This window comes from Mauremys reevesii, unplaced genomic scaffold, assembly GCF_016161935.1.
Source record: "Mauremys reevesii isolate NIE-2019 unplaced genomic scaffold, ASM1616193v1 Contig4, whole genome shotgun sequence".
NCBI classification, from domain to species: domain Eukaryota; kingdom Metazoa; phylum Chordata; order Testudines; family Geoemydidae; genus Mauremys; species Mauremys reevesii.
In genome coordinates this window covers 598,115-618,264 of record NW_024100851.1, presented here as the reverse complement: position 1 = coordinate 618,264, position 20,150 = coordinate 598,115, and the positions used below count along the sequence as shown (strand labels likewise).

General features: G+C 47.0%; 10 non-coding genes across 10 annotated transcripts; all 10 read right to left on the bottom strand.

Moving 5' to 3' along the window:
• Positions 1-450: 450 nt before the first annotated feature.
• On the bottom strand, positions 451-522 carry TRNAE-UUC. The gene has a single exon. It is a non-coding gene; the product is annotated as a tRNA-Glu (tRNA).
• Positions 523-1,172: 650 nt separating this feature from the next.
• TRNAK-CUU lies at positions 1,173-1,245 on the bottom strand. Its single transcript has one exon. It is a non-coding gene; the product is annotated as a tRNA-Lys (tRNA).
• Positions 1,246-2,719: 1,474 nt separating this feature from the next.
• Positions 2,720-2,828, bottom strand: TRNAL-CAA. The gene is made up of 2 exons: positions 2,791-2,828; positions 2,720-2,765 (listed from the first exon to the last, which is right to left on the bottom strand). It is a non-coding gene; the product is annotated as a tRNA-Leu (tRNA).
• A 3,925-nt stretch (positions 2,829-6,753) lies between these two features.
• TRNAE-UUC lies at positions 6,754-6,824 on the bottom strand. Its single transcript has one exon. It is a non-coding gene; the product is annotated as a tRNA-Glu (tRNA).
• Positions 6,825-7,474: 650 nt separating this feature from the next.
• Positions 7,475-7,547, bottom strand: TRNAK-CUU. The gene has a single exon. It is a non-coding gene; the product is annotated as a tRNA-Lys (tRNA).
• Positions 7,548-9,031: 1,484 nt separating this feature from the next.
• On the bottom strand, positions 9,032-9,140 carry TRNAL-CAA. Its single transcript has 2 exons — positions 9,103-9,140; positions 9,032-9,077 (listed from the first exon to the last, which is right to left on the bottom strand). It is a non-coding gene; the product is annotated as a tRNA-Leu (tRNA).
• A 3,915-nt stretch (positions 9,141-13,055) lies between these two features.
• TRNAE-UUC lies at positions 13,056-13,128 on the bottom strand. Its single transcript has one exon. It is a non-coding gene; the product is annotated as a tRNA-Glu (tRNA).
• A 648-nt stretch (positions 13,129-13,776) lies between these two features.
• Positions 13,777-13,854, bottom strand: TRNAK-CUU. Its single transcript has one exon. It is a non-coding gene; the product is annotated as a tRNA-Lys (tRNA).
• Positions 13,855-19,352: 5,498 nt separating this feature from the next.
• Positions 19,353-19,424, bottom strand: TRNAE-UUC. Its single transcript has one exon. It is a non-coding gene; the product is annotated as a tRNA-Glu (tRNA).
• Positions 19,425-20,077: 653 nt separating this feature from the next.
• Positions 20,078-20,150, bottom strand: TRNAK-CUU. Its single transcript has one exon. It is a non-coding gene; the product is annotated as a tRNA-Lys (tRNA).

Sequence of the window (20,150 nt, the reverse complement as noted above, 5' to 3'; positions counted from 1 at the left end):
ATCTTAGGAATGGAAAAGCTTAATGATCTTTCTCCGGGTGTTACTTCCAAAGACTTGAATATAGCGCTGGGTGAAAGGTTTTGGATGAATATTATATTTAGTGAAATATTTTGGTGGACCCAAAATGATTGTTTAGTTTAGTTTGGTTTCACCAAGAAAAGTGAAAAGAAAAGAAAAAGATCTTGGGTCAAAGTGCAATGTTGTTCTAATTTAGGTTAGGCTTGGTAAGAAGGAAAACCTAAATTGTTTGCACAAGTAAGTGTATTTGTGTAAAAGGGTGCAGAGGCTGGGCTTTCAATGGCAGATAGCCATATTGTAGTAGTTGGAAGCTTTGCTTTCCCCATGGCCTCTAAAGAGTTTCCAAGCATTCTGAAGGAGGCCAGGAAGTTGCATTCTTCTGGTTGAACTCCAAGCGAGGAAGGCAAGGTAGACTTTTGTTGAAGAGGATAACTCCCTGACCGGGAATCGAACCCGGGCCGTGGCGGTGAAAGCGCCAAATCCTAACCACTAGACCACCAGGGAGATGACAGTTGGGGGGGTTGGGCATAACTTTCTAGGCCTACTTTCTGTCCAACTGAGGCCATTCGTTCGTCTTCAAAGGAGGTTAACACAAGCTCTGAGCTCTTCGTTTCCTTACGGTTCCCTTCCTATTTTTAGCACTGATATGAAAAAGAAACAGAAAACATATTAAGACAATTTCCAGTATTGTTATACATTGAGGCCATGTCTTTTTTTAAAAAAAAAACAGTTTTGTTGCTATCTTGTTTTACTCTCCATGGGCTTACAGAAATGTATGAGGATGAATAAGATGTGGCAGAATCGTCAGCCTTAAGCAATCTCCATCCCAATGAAGAGGGCTGGTGGAGGATTTGAGAAAGAAGCAGTTATCTCAACTACTGAGCGCTGGCGAAGATATAGAAATAAGTAGAGAAGCTCTAGATGGCTGCTCAGGGGGAGGGGGGCAATCAGCTTCTGAAAGGTTATTTTTTCCCTCTCTTGCCTGGGCTAGAAGAGACTCAACTCTCTTAGGACCATGGAATTGTCAATGTGTCTTGTCTTCATGATGTACTAAAGGTCCGAGACCGCCTCAGCTGGTTGAGAGGACAAAGAGTGGATTCCGTTATGCTCTGAGACTCTAAGGAGAGAGTGATGTCAAAGAGTGCAAGATGAAACGCCCAACGTGGGGCTTGAACCCACGACCCTGAGATTAAGAGTCTCATGCTCTACCGACTGAGCTAGTCGGGCTAGGCCTCAAGGGGTAGCAAAGGCACAGACAGTGCAAAAGAAGAGCGAAGGAAGTTTCTTTGCGTGCTGAGATTCGTTTCCTGACATTTGCCTGCTTTCCTGGTTCCTTCGCTCTCCAGCTAGCAAACAGGGCCCGTTCCAAGGCTAGTTAGATGCTGGTGTCTAGACCAGAGAAGTGGGAAAATCATCTAGCAGCTGCTCAGAGAAACCTGGGTGGGAGGGTGGAATTTAGGATTCTCCCAGCAGGAGGAGGTGCTGTTTCTCAGAAAAAGCTTCTCAGCGCCCAAAGAGGGGGCAGAGAAGACAGTTCGCCGCCAGACACATCTTTTCGCAGGGAATCAGAACCCCCCGGGGTAAAACTCTTCCAAGGATGTGCGGCTCCAGGAATGTCAGAGAAGGGAAGGACTGTTTGCTTTAGGAGGTGGGTGCGGGAACCTGCAGGTCCTTAGGTCCCTCCAGCGTCCGATGAAAGCATTTGGGGGGAAGGGGCCGGGATAGACAAAGACAGGAAAGACGGGCTTGCGGCTCCTGTGCAAACACCATGTTGCCAGCGGTCCAAGAGAAGCGGGTGGGGTTCGAGCATTTTGGCTGCTTCCTGAGGGCACGGAACTCACAACCTGGCAATGCTCAGAGCCCCGTTCCTCGGGAGTTTTCTTTGTGTTGGTCTTGTGATGCTGAGGAGGAAGCTGAAGCATCATTTGAGTTTGTTTCAGTGCCTTCGGTTGGGCTAAGGTTGTGACCCTGAGCACAGGGTTCCAGCTCTTAACCCCTGAGGAATGGACAATGGACCAACTTAATCTGTTGGACAGAAAGTAGCCAGAAAAAATCTAATGATGCTTCCGGTTCCTCCGTCAGGATCACAAGAGAAACACAAAAATCCCAAGAGGAACAATTCTTCTCTGCTTTTGTTACCTCCATCGCAACCCTCTCCACCTCTTCTTCTGCCTACCTAGCGGCTCTTTGATGGAGAAAGATCCTGGAGCGGATAGAATTTCTGAGATACAAACTGAGAGAGAGGCTTTGAGACCTCCTGATAGGATGTTGACACAATCTAACAGGGCTCTTGGTTGTAGCTGCCTCCTGTCTCTGCTCCCTATGTTGTCAATTCTGTGCCCTCATGAAGCAGCCCAACCAGAGTACGTAGAGCACCCAGTTTAGGGCTCAAGCCCAAACCCTGAGACTAAGAGTCTTACCTTCCCTTTATCAGTGTCTACTGTACTGCTCCCTTCTTCCTCCACCTGTATATGTTTGACACCCATACCTGCCCAAGATCAAGCAATGCCAACTTTCTGGTGGGGAATACACTGGAATTTACCCAACTAGGTGCCTTGAGCGCATGGATTCTGAAGGTATTTATGATTCCCTCTAACTTCTCTTGCCGCTACTCTAAGAAAGCTCCTAAACAAGGGCTCTTCCAATATGTTACAAGGGCAATTGAAACCAGGCCACCTCTTGAGGTGGAATCAAGAGGTTGTGTCAGGAGTGGGATTTGAACCCACGCCTCCTGCAGGAGACCAGAAGCCCCAGTTGTGGGAAAGACAGAGCCTTGAGTCTGGCGCCTTAGACCACTCGGCCATCCTGACGCTGGGACAAAAGCAGCTCTCTCAACCCTCCTTTTCTTCAATATTGTATGAGCCGCTCAAGGAGGCCAAGACAGCATCTCTCGTTCAACACCTACATCACATCTGGTTTTAGACACCATCACCCTCATCTAAAGTTTCAGGTTTCCTACAACCCTGTGCCTTCTGAGGTGTTCTAATCTCCCCCCTCACTTATTAGATGGACACTAGGACAGAGGCAGAATAGAGACACTTAGCTTAATGAGAACCTCAAACTCCATACGGTGGGCCACAGAGTCAAGCAGCCAGCACTCACAATCAGTACCGGCCTTGTTTGGGTTTTTTTCCCAAACTAGCTCAGCACTCAGGGTGTTGAGCCCTTCTGGAAATCTTGCAAAAGAGTTTGGAGCCTGAATGGGTGTTGAGTTCTTAAGAAAACCTTGTTTTTGTTTTGTTTCCCCAAGAAAATTGGGGACAAAAGATTAATCTAGGGTGAACCTGGATGTTTACTGCTGTTTTCGTTCAGCTCCACTAGGCTCTTTCGAAAGCTGGTCCGTTCCCCATTACAGAGGGTCCAAGCAGAGAGGGTGAAGGAACCCCTGTGCTCAGCATCACAACCTGAGCCCGAGGAAAAGCACTGAAACACGCTCAAATGACGCTTTAGGTTCATCCATCAGAATCACAAGAGCAAGACAAAGACATCTCAAGAGGAAGAGTCCTCGGCTTTCATTTACCCCATCGCAACCCTCTTCACTTCTTCTTCTGCCTACCTAGAGGCTCATCCAGGAAAATCACTCAACTGATTATAATTTGGGCAGAGAAACCCAGGAGGGCTTGTGCTCCCCTCCATGTGAGCGGATAGCACTCTGACTTCGTCTACGGGGTCTCTCAGCTTTGGCTTCCCCAGTTTGTCAACTCGGTGCAGGCAGGAAGCAGGCTCTCCTCGGCTTTGGCAAGCCACTTTCTGTCCAAATTGGGAAACCGGTCCAGTCTCCATTCCCCTGTGAGAACAAGAGCAGAGAGTTCACCAGCTGAACCCAATCCGAGGCATTGAAAAAAATGGAATTATGCTTCCCGTTCCTCCGTCAGGATCACCAGGGAAACACACCAAAATCCCAAGAGGAACAACTCGTCTCTGTTTTAGTTACCCCCAACGCAATCCTCTCCGCTTCTTCTGCCTCCCTCGAGGCTCTTCCAGGGACAAAACTCATTGAGCTGATAGGATTTGGGGGATGGAAACGGAGAGAGGGGGTTTGACACCTCCTGAGAGGATGTGGACGCGATAGAACAGCTCTCTCGGTTTTAGAAGCCTCCTAGCCTGGCTCTTTTGTTGTCAATTCTGTGCCATCAGGAAGCAGCGAAAGCAGGGTAGGTAGGGCACCAGTGACGTTGCACTCCATACGTTTTATGAAAAGATGCTTATAAGTGTGAGTATGATGTAAGTGGAATATGCTTGATGCAAAAGGTCTCTTGTAAGGTATCATAACAAAGGTTCTAACCTACTGAATATATGCCTCTTATTTGTATGCATGTCTCATTCTTGTCTCTGAAGCTGGAAATATGAAGTCTAACTCTGAGGTCCTATTGTAATTGTGCAAAGCGTGGGCCACTAATGGCGGTTTAAAACCTTGACGGCTCCCATTGACAATTGATTGTAAATGGTTTATTGACCTGCAAACCTTCCTGTGTACGTGTGGGCCAACCCAGGAAGAATGGAAACTAGGGGGTCTTACAGAGACCACGATAGTGGAATCCATCTTAAATCTGGTATTTTTCCGTTTAGAAGGAAGGGTGAGGACCCAGAGAGACAAAAGATTCCCGCCTTATGCCAAAGCTATAAAAGGGGTGAAGCAGGACAAAGGGGCTGCCAGTCATGAGAAAACCCCTGCCAGTCACGAGAAAACCTAAGATGTCTGCTGGAAGTAACAAAGACCGAAGCAGGGGAAAGGATTGGGCCCAGACTAGGCAGGAGTCTAGTCTGTGAAAGAAGCTGATTGGAACACCTCTGAGGGTGAGCTATTCCCTGGAATCAGTTTCTTAATGTATTAGGCTTAGGCTTGCGTGTTTTGTTTTAGTTTGCTTGGTGACTTCCTTTGTTCTGTCTGTTATTACTTGAAATCACTTCACTCCTACTTTTTAACCTTAATAAAAATGACTTTTGTTTATTAATAAACCCAGAGGAAGTGATTAATCCCTGGGGGAGCAAACAGCTGTGCATCTCTCTCTATCAGTGATCTAGAGGGTGAAGAATTTAGGAATTTACCCTGTATAAGCTTTATAGAGAGTACAAGGGATTTATTTGGGGTTTTGGATCCCACTGGGAGCTGGGTGCTGGAGACAGGTGCTGAGCTGTTTTGAGTTAAAGTCTGCAGCTTTGGGAGTGTGGCCCAGAGCCTGGGTCTGTGTTGCAGCAGGCTAGGGTGTCTGGCTCAACAAGGCAGGGTTCTGGAGTCCCAAGCTGGCAGGGAAAACGGGCTCGGAAGTAATTTCAGTCCCAAGGGGATCTCTGTGACCGAACCCATCACAGTGGCGTAGTCGAGCAGGATATGTGCACAGCTGATTGCTTTGAGACACTGGTAGTGATTTTTAAGCGTGTTGCCCGGAGGACAGACAAAGTGCTTATTCGGGAAAGGGAAGATGACAACTTTGGTTGCCAAATTGGCTGGGAAAGCTCTGGATATATTCAGTAAGATGCCTATTGCTGATGCTTCAAACTATGGTCTATTTAAGGAATTGGTTTTGAAAGAGTTTCAGATTAGGCCCGAAACCTAGAGGGTTAAATTCACAACTCTTTCAACTCCCAGAGCCCTTCTACAGCACAGATGATTTGTATACACCTTCACCGTGAGCCAAATTGGCAGGTTTCCGGGAGCCCTGTGAGTCCGATGTTGTTTTAGTCTCCCTGCTGATTTATTAGGAGAATAAAAGATGGACACCAGAACTGAGGCAGACTACGGACACCGCATTCTGAGAAAACAATGGTGAACCTCCAACTCCAGCAGTGTGGGCCACATAGACAAGTAACCAGCACCCACAATCTTTACAAGCTTTTTTCCAAAATAACTCATCTTTTGGAAAAATAGGTTGAGCCTTTTTGACAATCTGGCTAAAGATTTTAGTGCCTAACTGGGAGCCTAGTTCTTCTGCAAATCTGGCCCTAGCGGTGGGTGTGAGACCTTCTGAAAATTCTGGCCAATGTGTCTGGAAGCTCCAAGAAGCATCGCAACTTTGAGCATTTACTAGAACAGGATGAACAAAACCTTCCTTCCTTGACCTACAATCACCTTGATTCCAGGTTGAGGTTTCAAGAGAATTGATTTGATTCTTAGATGCACTGCGAAACAAACACCCTCCTGTAGACATTGGAAGGGGGAGGCTGAAATGGATCTGCCACTAAACCACGTTGCCTTTCATCAGTAGCCACCTGAGCAAGAGGGTAACCACTGGCCTAGAGGTGAAAGGCCCATAGCCCATGCTCAGAAGCCTTCAGCGGCTAGATCTTAGGAATGGAAAAGCTTAATGATCTTTCTCCGGGGTGTTACTTCCAAAGACTTGTATATAGCGCTGGGTGAAAGGTTTTTGGATGAATATTATATTTAGTGAAATATTTTGGTGGACCCAAAATGATTGTTTGGTTTAGTTTGGTTTCACCAAGAAAAGTGAAAAGAAAAGAAAAAGATCTTGGGTCAAAGTGCAATGTTGTTCTAATTTAGGTTAGGCTTGGTAAGAAGGAAAACCTAAATTGTTTGCACAAGTAAGTGTATTTGTGTAAAAGGGTGCAGAGGCTGGGCTTTCAATGGCAGATAGCCATATTGTAGTAGTTGGAAGCTTTGCTTTCCCCATGGCCTCTAAAGAGTTTCCAAGCATTCTGAAGGAGGCCAGGAAGTTGCATTCTTCTGGTTGAACTCCAAGCGAGGAAGGCAAGGTAGACTTTTGTTGAAGAGGATAACTCCCTGACCGGGAATCGAACCGGGCCGTGGCGGTGAAAGCGCCAAATCCTAACCACTAGACCACCAGGGAGATGACAGTTGGGGGGGTTGGGCATAACTTTCTAGGCCTACTTTCTGTCCAACTGAGGCCATTCGTTCGTCTTCAAAGGAGGTTAACACAAGCTCTGAGCTCTTCGTTTCCTTACGGTTCCCTTCCTATTTTTAGCACTGATATGAAAAAGAAACAGAAAACATATTAAGACAATTTCCAGTATTGTTATACATTGAGGCCATGTCTTTTTTAAAAAAAAAACAGTTTTGTTGCTATCTTGTTTTACTCTCCATGGGCTTACAGAAATGTATGAGGGATGAATAAGATGTGGCAGAATCGTCAGCCTTAAGCAATCTCCATCCCAATGAAGAGGGCTGGTGGAGGATTTGAGAAAGAAGCAGTTATCTCAACTACTGAGCGCTGGCGAAGATATAGAAATAAGTAGAGAAGCTCTAGATGGCTGCTCAGGGGGAGGGGGGCAATCAGCTTCTGAAAGGTTATTTTTTCCCTCTCTTGCCTGGGCTAGAAGAGACTCAACTCTCTTAGGACCATGGAATTGTCAATGTGTCTTGTCTTCATGATGTACTAAAGGTCCGAGACCGCCTCAGCTGGTTGAGAGGACAAAGAGTGGATTCCGTTATGCTCTGAGACTCTAAGGAGAGAGTGATGTCGAAGAGTGCAAGATGAAACGCCCAACGTGGGGCTTGAACCCACGACCCTGAGATTAAGAGTCTCATGCTCTACCGACTGAGCTACTCGGGCTAGGCCTCAAGGGTAGCAAAGGCACAGACAGTGCAAAAGAAGAGCGAAGGAAGTTTCTTTGCGTGCTGAGATTCGTTTCCTGACATTTGCCTTCTTTCCTGGTTCCTTCGCTCTCCAGCTAGCAAACAGGGCCCGTTCCAAGGCTAGTTAGATGCTGGTGTCTAGACCAGAGAAGTGGGAAAATCATCTAGCAGCTGCTCAGAGAAACCTGGGTGGGAGGGTGGAATTTAGGATTCTCCCAGCAGGAGGAGGTGCTGTTTCTCAGAAAAAGCTTCTCAGCGCCCAAAGAGGGGGCAGAGAAGACAGTTCGCCGGCCGCCAGACACATCTTTTCGCAGGGAATCAGAACCCCCTGGGGTAAAACTCTTCCAAGGATGTGCGGCTCCAGGAATGTCAGAGAAGGGAAGGACTGTTTGCTTTAGGAGGTGGGTGCGGGAACCTGCAGGTCCTTAGGTCCCTCCAGCGTCCGATGAAAGCATTTGGGGGGAAGGGGCCGGGATAGACAAAGACAGGAAAGACGGGCTTGCGGCTCCTGTGCAAACACCATGTTGCCAGCGGTCCAAGAGAAGCGGGTGGGGGTTCGAGCATTTTGGCTGCTTCCTGAGGGCACGGAACTCACAACCTGGCAATGCTCAGAGCCCCGTTCCTCGGGAGTTTTCTTTGTGTTGGTCTTGTGATGCTGAGGGAGGAAGCTGAAGCATCATTTGAGTTTGTTTCAGTGCCTTCGGTTGGGCTAAGGTTGTGACCCTGAGCACAGGGGTTCCAGCTCTTAACCCCTGAGGGGAATGGACAATGGACCAACTTAATCTGTTGGACAGAAAGTAGCCAGAAAAAAATCTAATGATGCTTCCGGTTCCTCCGTCAGGATCACAAGAGAAACACAAAAAATCCCAAGAGGAACAATTCTTCTCTGCTTTTGTTACCTCCATCGCAACCCTCTCCACCTCTTCTTCTGCCTACCTAGCGGCTCTTTGATGGAGAAAGATCCTGGAGCGGATAGAATTTCTGAGATACAAACTGAGAGAGAGGCTTTGAGACCTCCTGATAGGATGTTGACACAATCTAACAGGGCTCTTGGTTGTAGCTGCCTCCTGTCTCTGCTCCCTATGTTGTCAATTCTGTGCCCTCATGAAGCAGCCCAACCAGAGTACGTAGAGCACCCAGTTTAGGGCTCAAGCCCAAACCCTGAGACTAAGAGTCTTACCTTCCCTTTATCAGTGTCTACTGTACTGCTCCCTTCTTCCTCCACCTGTATATGTTTGACACCCATACCTGCCCAAGATCAAGCAATGCCAACTTTCTGGTGGGGAATACACTGGAATTTACCCAACTAGGTGCCTTGAGCGCATGGATTCTGAAGGTATTTACGATTCCCTCTAACTTCTCTTGCCGCTACTCTAAGAAAGCTCCTAAACAAGGGCTCTTCCAATATGTTACAAGGGCAATTGAAACCAGGCCACCTCTTGAGGTGGAATCAAGAGGTTGTGTCAAGAGTGGGATTTGAACCCACGCCTCCTGCAGGAGACCAGAAGCCCCAGTTGTGGGAAAGACAGAGCCTTGAGTCTGGCGCCTTAGACCACTCGGCCATCCTGACGCTGGGACAAAAGCAGCTCTCTCAACCCTCCTTTTCTTCAATATTGTATGAGCCGCTCAAGGAGGCCAAGACAGCATCTCTCGTTCAACACCTACATCACATCTGGTTTTTAGACACCATCACCCTCATCTAAAGTTTCAGGTTTCCTACAACCCTGTGCCTTCTGAGGTGTTCTAATCTCCCCCCTCACTTATTAGATGGACACTAGGACAGAGGCAGAATAGAGACACTTAGCTTAATGAGAACCTCAAACTCCCACGGTGGGCCACAGAGTCAAGCAGCCAGCACTCACAATCAGTACCGGCCTTGTTTGGGTTTTTCCCAAACTAGCTCAGCACTCAGGGTGTTGAGCCCTTCTGGAAATCTTGCAAAAGAGTTTGGAGCCTGAATGGGTGTTGAGTTCTTAAGAAAACCTTGTTTTTGTTTTGTTTCCCCAAGAAAATTGGGGACAAAAGATTAATCTAGGGTGAACCTGGATGTTTACTGCTGTTTTCGTTCAGCTCCACTAGGCTCTTTCGAAAGCTGGTCCGTTCCCCATTACAGAGGGTCCAAGCAGAGAGGGTGAAGGAACCCCTGTGCTCAGCATCACAACCTGAGCCCGAGGAAAAGCACTGAAACACGCTCAAATGACGCTTTAGGTTCATCCATCAGAATCACAAGAGCAAGACAAAGACATCTCAAGAGGAAGAGTCCTCGGCTTTCATTTACCCCATCGCAACCCTCTTCACTTCTTCTTCTGCCTACCTAGAGGCTCATCCAGGAAAATCACTCAACTGATTATAATTTGGGCAGAGAAACCCAGGGAGGGCTTGTGCTCCCCCTCCATGTGAGCGGATAGCACTCTGACTTCGTCTACGGGGTCTCTCAGCTTTGGCTTCCCCAGTTTGTCAACTCGGTGCAGGCAGGAAGCAGGCTCTCCTCGGCTTTGGCAAGCCACTTTCTGTCCAAATTGGGAAACCGGTCCAGTCTCCATTCCCCTGTGAGAACAAGAGCAGAGAGTTCACCAGCTGAACCCAATCCGAGGCATTGAAAAAAATGGAATTATGCTTCCCGTTCCTCCGTCAGGATCACCAGGGAAACACACCAAAATCCCAAGAGGAACAACTCGTCTCTGTTTTAGTTACCCCCAACGCAATCCTCTCCGCTTCTTCTGCCTCCCTCGAGGCTCTTCCAGGGACAAAACTCATTGAGCTGATAGGATTTGGGGGATGGAAACGGAGAGAGGGGCTTTGACACCTCCTGAGAGGATGTGGACGCGATAGAACAGCTCTCTCGGTTTTAGAAGCCTCCTAGCCTGGCTCTTTTGTTGTCAATTCTGTGCCATCAGGAAGCAGCGAAAGCAGGGTAGGGAGGGCACCAGTGACGTTGCACTCCATACGTTTTATGAAAAGATGCTTATAAGTGTGAGTATGATGTAAGTGGAATATGCTTGATGCAAAAGGTCTCTTGTAAGGTATCATAACAAAGGTTCTAACCTACTGAATATATGCCTCTTATTTGTATGCATGTCTCATTCTTGTCTCTGAAGCTGGAAATATGAAGTCTAACTCTGAGGTCCTATTGTAATTGTGCAAAGCGTGGGCCACTAATGGCGGTTTAAAACCTTGACGGCTCCCATTGACAATTGGTTGTAAATGGTTTATTGACCTGCAAACCTTCCTGTGTACGTGTGGGCCAACCCAGGAAGAATGGAAACTAGGGGGTCTTACAGAGACCACGATAGTGGAATCCATCTTAAATCTGGTATTTTTCCGTTTAGAAGGAAGGGTGAGGACCCAGAGACAAAAGATTCCCGCCTTATGCCAAAGCTATAAAAGGGGGTGAAGCAGGACAAAGGGGCTGCCAGTCATGAGAAAACCCCTGCCAGTCATGAGAAAACCTAAGATGTCTGCTGGAAGTAACAAAGACCGAAGCAGGGGAAAGGATTGGGCCCAGACTAGGCAGGAGTCTAGTCTGTGAAAGAAGCTGATTGGAACACCTCTGAGGGTGAGCTATTCCCTGGAATCAGTTTCTTAATGTATTAGGCTTAGGCTTGCGTGTTTTGTTTTAGTTTGCTTGGTGACTTCCTTTGTTCTGTCTGTTATTACTTGAAATCACTTCACTCCTACTTTTAACCTTAATAAAAATGACTTTTGTTTATTAATAAACCCAGAGGAAGTGATTAATCCCTGGGGGAGCAAACAGCTGTGCATCTCTCTCTATCAGTGATCTAGAGGGTGAAGAATTTAGGAATTTACCCTGTATAAGCTTTATAGAGAGTACAAGGGATTTATTTGGGGTTTTGGATCCCACTGGGAGCTGGGTGCTGGAGACAGGTGCTGAGCTGTTTTGAGTTAAAGTCTGCAGCTTTGGGAGTGTGGCCCAGAGCCTGGGTCTGTGTTGCAGCAGGCTAGGGTGTCTGGCTCAACAAGGCAGGGTTCTGGAGTCCCAAGCTGGCAGGGAAAACGGGCTCGAAGTAATTTCAGTCCCAAGGGGATCTCTGTGACCGAACCCATCACAGTGGCGTAGTCGAGCAGGATATGTGCACAGCTGATTGCTTTGAGACACTGGTAGTGATTTTTAAGCGTGTTGCCCGGAGGACAGACAAAGTGCTTATTCGGGAAAGGGAAGATGACAACTTTGGTTGCCAAATTGGCTGGGAAAGCTCTGGATATATTCAGTAAGATGCCTATTGCTGATGCTTCAAACTATGGTCTATTTAAGGAATTGGTTTTGAAACAGTTTCAGATTAGGCCCGAAACCTAGAGGTTAAATTCACAACTATTTCAACTCCCAGAGCCCTTCTACAGCACAGATGATTTGTATACACCTTCACCGTGAGCCAAATTGGCAGGTTTCCGGGAGCCCTGTGAGTCCGATGTTGTTTTAGTCTCCTGCTGATTTATTAGGAGAATAAAGATGGACACCAGAACTGAGGCAGACTACGGACACCGCATTCTGAGAAAACAATGGTGAACCTCCAACTCCAGCAGTGTGGGCCACATAGACAAGTAACCAGCACCCACAATCTTTACAAGCTTTTTCCAAAATAACTCATCTTTTGGAAAAATAGGTTGAGCCTTTTGACAATCTGGCTAAAGATTTTAGTGCCTAACTGGGAGCCTAGTTCTTCTGCAAATCTGGCCCTAGCGGTGGGTGTGAGACCTTCTGAAAATTCTGGCCAATGTGTCTGGAAGCTCCAAGAAGCATCGCAACTTTGAGCATTTACTAGAACAGGATGAACAAAACCTTCCTTCCTTGACCTACAATCACCTTGATTCCAGGTTGAGGTTTCAAGAGAATTGATTTGATTCTTAGATGCACTGCGAAACAAACACCCTCCTGTAGACATTGGAAGAGGGAGGCTGAAATGGATCTGCCACTAAACCACGTTGCCTTTCATCAGTAGCCACCTGAGCAAGAGGGTAACCACTGGCCTAGAGGTGAAAGGCCCATAGCCCATGCTCAGAAGCCTTCAGCGGCTAGATCTTAGGAATGGAAAAGCTTAATGATCTTTCTCCGGGTGTTACTTCCAAAGACTTGAATATAGCGCTGGGTGAAAGGTTTTGGATGAATATTATATTTAGTGAAATATTTTGGTGGACCCAAAATGATTGTTTGGTTTGGTTTGGTTTCACCAAGAAAAGTGAAAAGAAAAGAAAAAGATCTTGGGTCAAAGTGCAATGTTGTTCTAATTTAGGTTAGGCTTGGTAAGAAGGAAGAACTAAATTGTTTGCACAAGTAAGTGTATTTGTGTAAAAGGGTGCAGAGGCTGGGCTTTAAGGGGCAGATAGCCATATTGTAGTAGTTGGAAGCTTTGCTTTCCCCATGGCCTCTAAAGAGTTTCCAAGCATTCTGAAGGAGGCCAGGAAGTTGCATTCTTCTGGTTGAACTCCAAGCGAGGAAGGCAAGGTAGACTTTTGTTGAAGAGGATAACTCCCTGACCGGGAATCGAACCCGGGCCGCGGCGGTGAAAGCGCCAAATCCTAACCACTAGACCACCAGGAGATGACAGTTGGGGGGTTGGGCATAACTTTCTAGGCCTACTTTCTGTCCAACTGAGGCCATTCGTTCGTCTTCAAAGGAGGTTAACACAAGCTCTGAGCTCTTCGTTTCCTTACGGTTCCCTTCCTATTTTTAGCACTGATATGAAAAAGAAACAGAAAACATATTAAGACAATTTCCAGTATTGTTATACATTGAGGCCATGTCTTTTTTTAAAAAAAAACAGTTTTGTTGCTATCTTGTTTTACTCTCCATGGGCTTACAGAAATGTATGAGGGATGAATAAGATGTGGTGGAATCGTCAGCCTTAAGCAATCTCCATCCCAATGAAGAGGGCTGGTGGAGGATTTGAGAAAGAAGCAGTTATCTCAACTACTGAGCGCTGGCGAAGATATAGAAATAAGTAGAGAAGCTCTAGATGGCTGCTCAGGGGGTGGGGGGCAATCAGCTTCTGAAAGGTTATTTTTTCCCTCTCTTGCCTGGGCTAGAAGAGACTCAACTCTCTTAGGACCATGGAATTGTCAATGTGTCTTGTCTTCATGATGTACTAAAGGTCCGAGACCGCCTCAGCTGGTTGAGAGGACAAAGAGTGGATTCCGTTATGCTCTGAGACTCTAAGGGAGAGAGTGATGTCGAAGAGTGCAAGATCAAATGCCCAACGTGGGGCTCGAACCCACGACCCTGAGATTAAGAGTCTCATGGTCTACCGACTGAGCTACGCTGGCTAGGCCTCAAGGGTTAGCAAAGGGACAGACAGTGCAAATGAAGAGCGAAGGAAGTTTGTTTGCGTGCTGTGATTCGTTTACTGACATTTGCCTGCTTTCCTGGTTCCTTCGCTCCAGCTAGCAAACAGGGCCCGTTCCAAGGCTAGTTAGATGCTGGTGTCTAGACCAGAGAAGTGGGAAAATCATCTAGCAGCTGCTCAGAGAAACCTGGGTGGGAGGGTGGAATTTAGGATTCTCCCACCAGGAGGAGGTGCTGTTTCTCAGAAAAAGCTTCTCAGCGCCCAAAGAGGGGCAGAGAAGACAGTTCCCGCCGGCCGCCAGACACATCTTTCGCAGGGAATCAGAACCCCCTGGGGTAAAACTCTTCCATGGATGTGCGGCTCCAGGAATGTCAGAGAAGGGAAGGACTGTTTGCTTTAGGAGGTGGGTGCGGGACCCTGCAGGTCCTTAGGTCCCTCCCGCGTCCGATGAAAGCATTTGGGGGGAAGGGGCCAGGATAGACAAAGACAGGAAAGACGGGCTTGCTCCTGTGCAAACACCATGTTGCCAGCGGTCCAAGAGAAGCGGGTGGGGGTTCGAGCATTTTGGCTGCTTCCTGAGGGCACGGAACCCACAACCTGGCAATGCTCAGAGCCCCGTTCCTTGGGAGTTTTCTTTGTGTTGGTCTTGTGATGCTGAGGAGGAAGCTGAAGCATCATTTGAGTTTGTTTCAGTGCCTTCGGTTGGGCTAAGGTTGTGACCCTGAGCACAGGGGTTCCAGCTCTTAACCCCTGAGGGGAATGGGCAATAGACCAACTTAATCTGTTGGACAGAAAGTAGCCTGAAAAAAATGAAATGATGCTTCCGGTTCCTCCGTCAGGATCACAAGAGAAACACAAAAAATCCCAAGAGGAACAATTCTTCTCTGCTTTAGTTACCTCCATCGCAATCCTCTCCACTTCTTCTTCTGCCTACCTAGCGGCTCTTTGATGGAGAAAGATCCTGGAGCGGATAGAATTTCTGAGATACAAACTGAGAGAGAGGCTTTGAGACCTCCTGATAGGAGTTGACACAATCTAACAGGGCTCTTGGTTGTAGCTGCCTCCTATCTCTGCTCCCTATGTTGTCAATTCTGTGCCCTCCTGAAGCAGCCAAACCAGAGTACCTAGAGCACCCAGTTTAGGGCTCAAGCCCAAACCCTGAGACTAAGAGTCTTACCTTCCCTTTATCAGCGTCTACTGTACTGCTCCCTTCTTCCTCCACCTGTACATTTGACATCCATACCTGCCCAACACCAAGCAATGCCAACTTTCTGGTGGGGAATAAACTGGAATTTACCCAACTAGGTGCCTTTAGTGCATGGATTCTGAAGGTATTTACAATTCCCTCTAACTTCTCTGGCCACTACTCTAAGAGAGCTCCTGAACAAGCGCTCTTCCAATGTTATAAGGGCAATTGAAACCAGGCCACCTCTTGAGGTGGAATCAAGAGATCGTGTTAGGAGTGGGATTTGAACCAACACCTGCTGCGGTAGACCAGAAGCCCCAATTGTGAGAAAGACAGAGCCTTGAGTCTGGCGCCTTAGACCACTCGGCCATCCTGACACTGGGATAAAAGTAGCCCTCTCAACCCTCCCTTTCTTCAATATTGTATGAGCCGCTCAAGGAGGCCAAGACAGCATCTCTCTTTCAGCACCTACATCACATCTGGTTTTTAGACACCATCACCCTCATCTAAAGTTTCAGGTTTCCTACAACCCTGTGCCTTCTGAGGTGTTCTAATCTCCCCCCTCACTTATTAGATGGACACTAGGACAGAGGCAGAATAGAGACACTTAGCTTAATGAGAACCTCAAACTCCCGCACGGTGGGCCACAGAGTCAAGCAGCCAGCACTCACAATCGGTACCGGCCTTGTTTGGGTTTTTTTCCCAAACTAGCTCAGCACTCAGGGTGTTGAGCCCTTCTGGAAATCTTGCAAAAGAGTTTGGAGCCTGAATGGGTGTTGAGTTCTTAAGAAAACCTTGTTTTTGTTTTGTTTCCCCAAGAAAATTGGGGACAAAAGATTAATCTAGGGTGAACCTGGATGTTTACTGCTGTTTTCGTTCAGCTCCACTAGGCTCTTTCGAAAGCTGGTTCGTTCCTATTACAGAGGGTCCAAGCAGAGAGAGTGAAGGAACCCTGTGCTCAGCATCACAACCTGAGCCCGAGGAAAGCACTGAAACACGCTCAAATGACGCTTTAGGTTCATCCATCAGAATCACAAGAGCAAGACAAAGACATCTCAAGAGGAAGAGTCCTCGGCTTTCATTTACCCCATCGCAACCCTCTTCACTTCTTCTTCTGCCTACCTAGAGGCTCGTCCAGGAAAATCACTCAACTGATTATAATTTGGGCAGAGAAACCCAGGGAGGGCTTGTGCTCCCCCTCCATGTGAGTGGATAGCACTCTGACTTCGTCTACGGGGTCTCTCAGCTTTGGCTTCCCCAGTTTGTCAACTCGGTGCAGGCAGGAAGCAGGCTCTCCTCGGCTTTGCAAGCCACTTTCTGTCCAAATTGGGAAACCGGTCCAGTCTCCATTCCCCTGTGAGAACAAGAGCAGAGAGTTCACCAGCTGAACCCAATCCGAGGCATTGAAAAAAATGGAATTATGCTTCCCGTTCCTCCGTCCGGATCACCAGGAAACACACCAAAATCCCAAGAGGAACAACTCGTCTCTGTTTTATTTACCCCACCGCACTCCTCTCTGCTTCTTCTGCCTCCCTCGAGGCTCTTCCAGGGACAAAACTCATTGAGCTGATAGGATTTGGGGGATGGAAACGGAGAGAGGGGGTTTGACACCTCCTGAGAGGATGTGGACGCGATAGAACAGCTCTCTCGGTTTTAGAAGCCTCCTAGCCTGGCTCTTTTGTTGTCAATTCTGTGCCATCAGGAAGCAGCGAAAGCAGGGTAGGTAGGGCACCCGGTGACGTTGCACTCCATACGTTTTATGAAAAGATGCTTATAAGTGTGAGTATGATGTAAGTGGAATATGCTTGATGCAAAAGGTCTCTTGTAAGGTATCATAACAAAGGTTCTAACCTACTGAATATATGCCTCTTATTTGTATGCATGTCTCATTCTTGTCTCTGAAGCTGGAAATATGAAGTCTAACTCTGAGGTCCTATTGTAATTGTGCAAAGCGTGGGCCACTAATGGCGGTTTAAAACCTTGACGGCTCCCATTGACAATTGGTTGTAAATGGTTTATTGACCTGCAAACCTTCCAGTGTACGTGTGGGCCAACCCAGGAAGAATGGAAACAAGGGGGTCTTACAGAGACCACGATAGTGGACTCCATCTTAAATCTGGTATTTTTCCATTTAGAAGGAAAGGTGAGGACCCTGAGAGACAAAAGATTCCCGCCTTATGCCAAAGCTATAAAAGGGGTGAAGCAGGACAAAGGGGCTGCCAGTCATGAGAAAACCCTGCCAGTCATGAGAAAACCTAAGATGTCTGCTGGAAGTAACAAAGACCGAAGCAGGGGAAAGGATTGGGCCCAGACTAGGCAGGAGTCTAGTCTGTGAAAGAAGCTGATTGGAACACCTCTGAGGGTGAGCTATTCCCTGGAATCAGTTTCTTAATGTATTAGGCTTAGGCTTGCGTGTTTTGTTTTAGTTTGCTTGGTGACTTCCTTTGTTCTGTCTGTTATTACTTGAAATCACTTAACTCCTACTTTTTAGCCTTAATAAAAATGACTTTTGTTTATTAATAAACCCAGAGGAAGTGATTAATCCCTGGGGGAGCAAACAGCTGTGCATCTCTCTCTATCAGTGATCTAGAGGGTGAAGAATCTAGGAATTTACCCTGTATAAGCTTTATAGAGAGTACAAGGGATTTATTTGGGGTTTTAGATCCCACTGGGAGCTGGGTGCTGGAGACAGGTGCTGAGCTGTTTTGAGTTAAAGTCTGCAGCTTTGGGGGTGTGGCCCAGAGCCTGGGTCTGTGTTGCAGCAGGCTAGGGTGTCTGGCTCAACAAGGCAGGGTTCTGGAGTCCCAAGCTGGCAGGGAAAATGGGCTCGGAAGTCATTTCAGTCCCAAGGGGATCTCTGTGACCGAACCCATCACAGTGGCATAGTCGAGCAGGATATGTGCACAGCTGATTGCTTTGAGACACTGGTAGTGATTTTTAAGCGTGTTGCCCGGAGGACAGACAAAGTGCTTATTCGGGAAAGGGAAGATGACAACTTTGGTTGCCAAATTGGCTGGGAAAGCTCTGGATATATTCAGTAAGATGCCTATTGCTGATGCTTCAAACTATGGTCTATTTAAGGAATTGGTTTTGAAACAGTTTCAGATTAGGCCCGAAACCTAGAGGGTTAAATTCACAACTCTTTCAACTCCCAGAGCCCTTCTACAGCACAGATGATTTGTATACACCTTCACCGTGAGCCAAATTGGCAGGTTTCCGGGAGCCCTGTGAGTCCGATGTTGTTTTAGTCTCCCTGCTGATTTATTAGGAGACTAAAAGATGGACACCAGAACTGAGGCAGACTACGGACACCGCATTCTGAGAAAACAATGGTGAACCTCCAACTCCAGCAGTGTGGGCCACATAGACAAGTAACCAGCACCCACAATCTTTACAAGCTTTTTTCCAAAATAACTCATCTTTTGGAAAAATAGGTTGAGCCTTTTTGACAATCTGGCTAAAGATTTTAGTGCCTAACTGGGAGCCTAGTTCTTCTGCAAATCTGGCCCTAGCGGTGGGTGTGAGACCTTCTGAAAATTCTGGCCAATGTGTCTGGAAGCTCCAAGAAGCATCGCAACTTTGAGCATTTACTAGAACAGGATGAACAAAACCTTCCTTCCTTGACCTACAATCACCTTGATTCCAGGTTGAGGTTTCAAGAGAATTGATTTGATTCTTAGATGCAATGCGAAAAACACCCTCTTGTAGACATTGGAAGAGGGAGGCTGAAATGGATCTGCCACTAAACCACGTTGCCTTTCATCAGTAGCCACCTGAGCAAGAGGGTAACCACTGGCCTAGAGGTGAAAGGCCCATAGCCCATGCTCAGAAGCCTTCAGCGGCTAGATCTTAGGAATGGAAAAGCTTAATGATCTTTCTCCGGGGTGGTTACTTCCAAAGACTTGTATATAGCGCTGGGTGAAAGGTTTTGGGATGAATATTATATTTAGTGAAATATTTTGGTGGACCCAAAATGATTGTTTGGTTTGGTTTGGTTTCACCAAGAAAAGTGAAAAGAAAAGAAAAAGATCTTGGGTCAAAGTGCAATGTTGTTCTAATTTAGGTTAGGCTCGGTAAGAAGGAAGAACTAAATTGTTTGCACAAGTAAGTGTATTTGTGTAAAAGGGTGCAGAGGCTGGGCTTTAAGGGCAGATAGCCATATTGTAGTAGGTGGAAGCTTTGCTTTCCCATGGCCTCTAAAGAGTTTCCAAGCATTCTGAAGGAGGCCAGGAAGTTGCATTCTTCCGCTTGAACTCCAAGTGAGGAAGGCAAGGTAGACTTTTGTTGAAAAGGGTAACTCCCTGACCGGGAATCGAACCCGGGCCGTGGCGGTGAAAGCGCCAAATCCTAACCACTAGACCACCAGGGAGATGACATTTGGGGGGTTGGGCATAACTTTCTAGTCCTACTTTCTGTCCAACTGAGGCCATTCGTTCGTCTTCAAAGGAGGTTAACACAAGCTCTGAGTTCTTCGTTTCCTTACGGTTCCCTTCCTATTTTTAGCACTGATATGAAAAAGACACAGAAAACATATTAAAACAATTTCCAGTATTGTTATTCATTGAGGCCACGTCTTTTTTTTAAAAAAAAAAACAGTTTTATTGCTATCTTGTTTTACTCTCCATGGGCTTACAGAAATGTACGAGGGATGAATAAGATGTGGTGGAATCGTCAGCCTTAAGCAATCTCCATCCCAATGAAGAGGGCTGGTGGAGGATTTGAGAAAGAAGCAGTTATCTCAACTACTGAGCGCTGGCGAAGATATAGAAATAAGTAGAGAAGCTCTAGATGGCTGCTCAGGGGGTGGGGGGCAATCAGCTTCTGAAAGGTTATTTTTTCCCTCTCTTGCCTGGGCTAGAAGAGACTCAACTCTCTTAGGACCATGGAATTGTCAATGTGTCTTGTCTTCATGATGTACTAAAGGTCCGAGACCGCCTCAGCTGGTTGAGAGGACAAAGAGTGGATTCCGTTATGCTCTGAGACTCTAAGGGAGAGAGTGATGTCGAAGAGTGCAAGATCAAATGCCCAACGTGGGGCTCGAACCCACGACCCTGAGATTAAGAGTCTCATGTTCTACCTACTGAGCTAGTCGGGC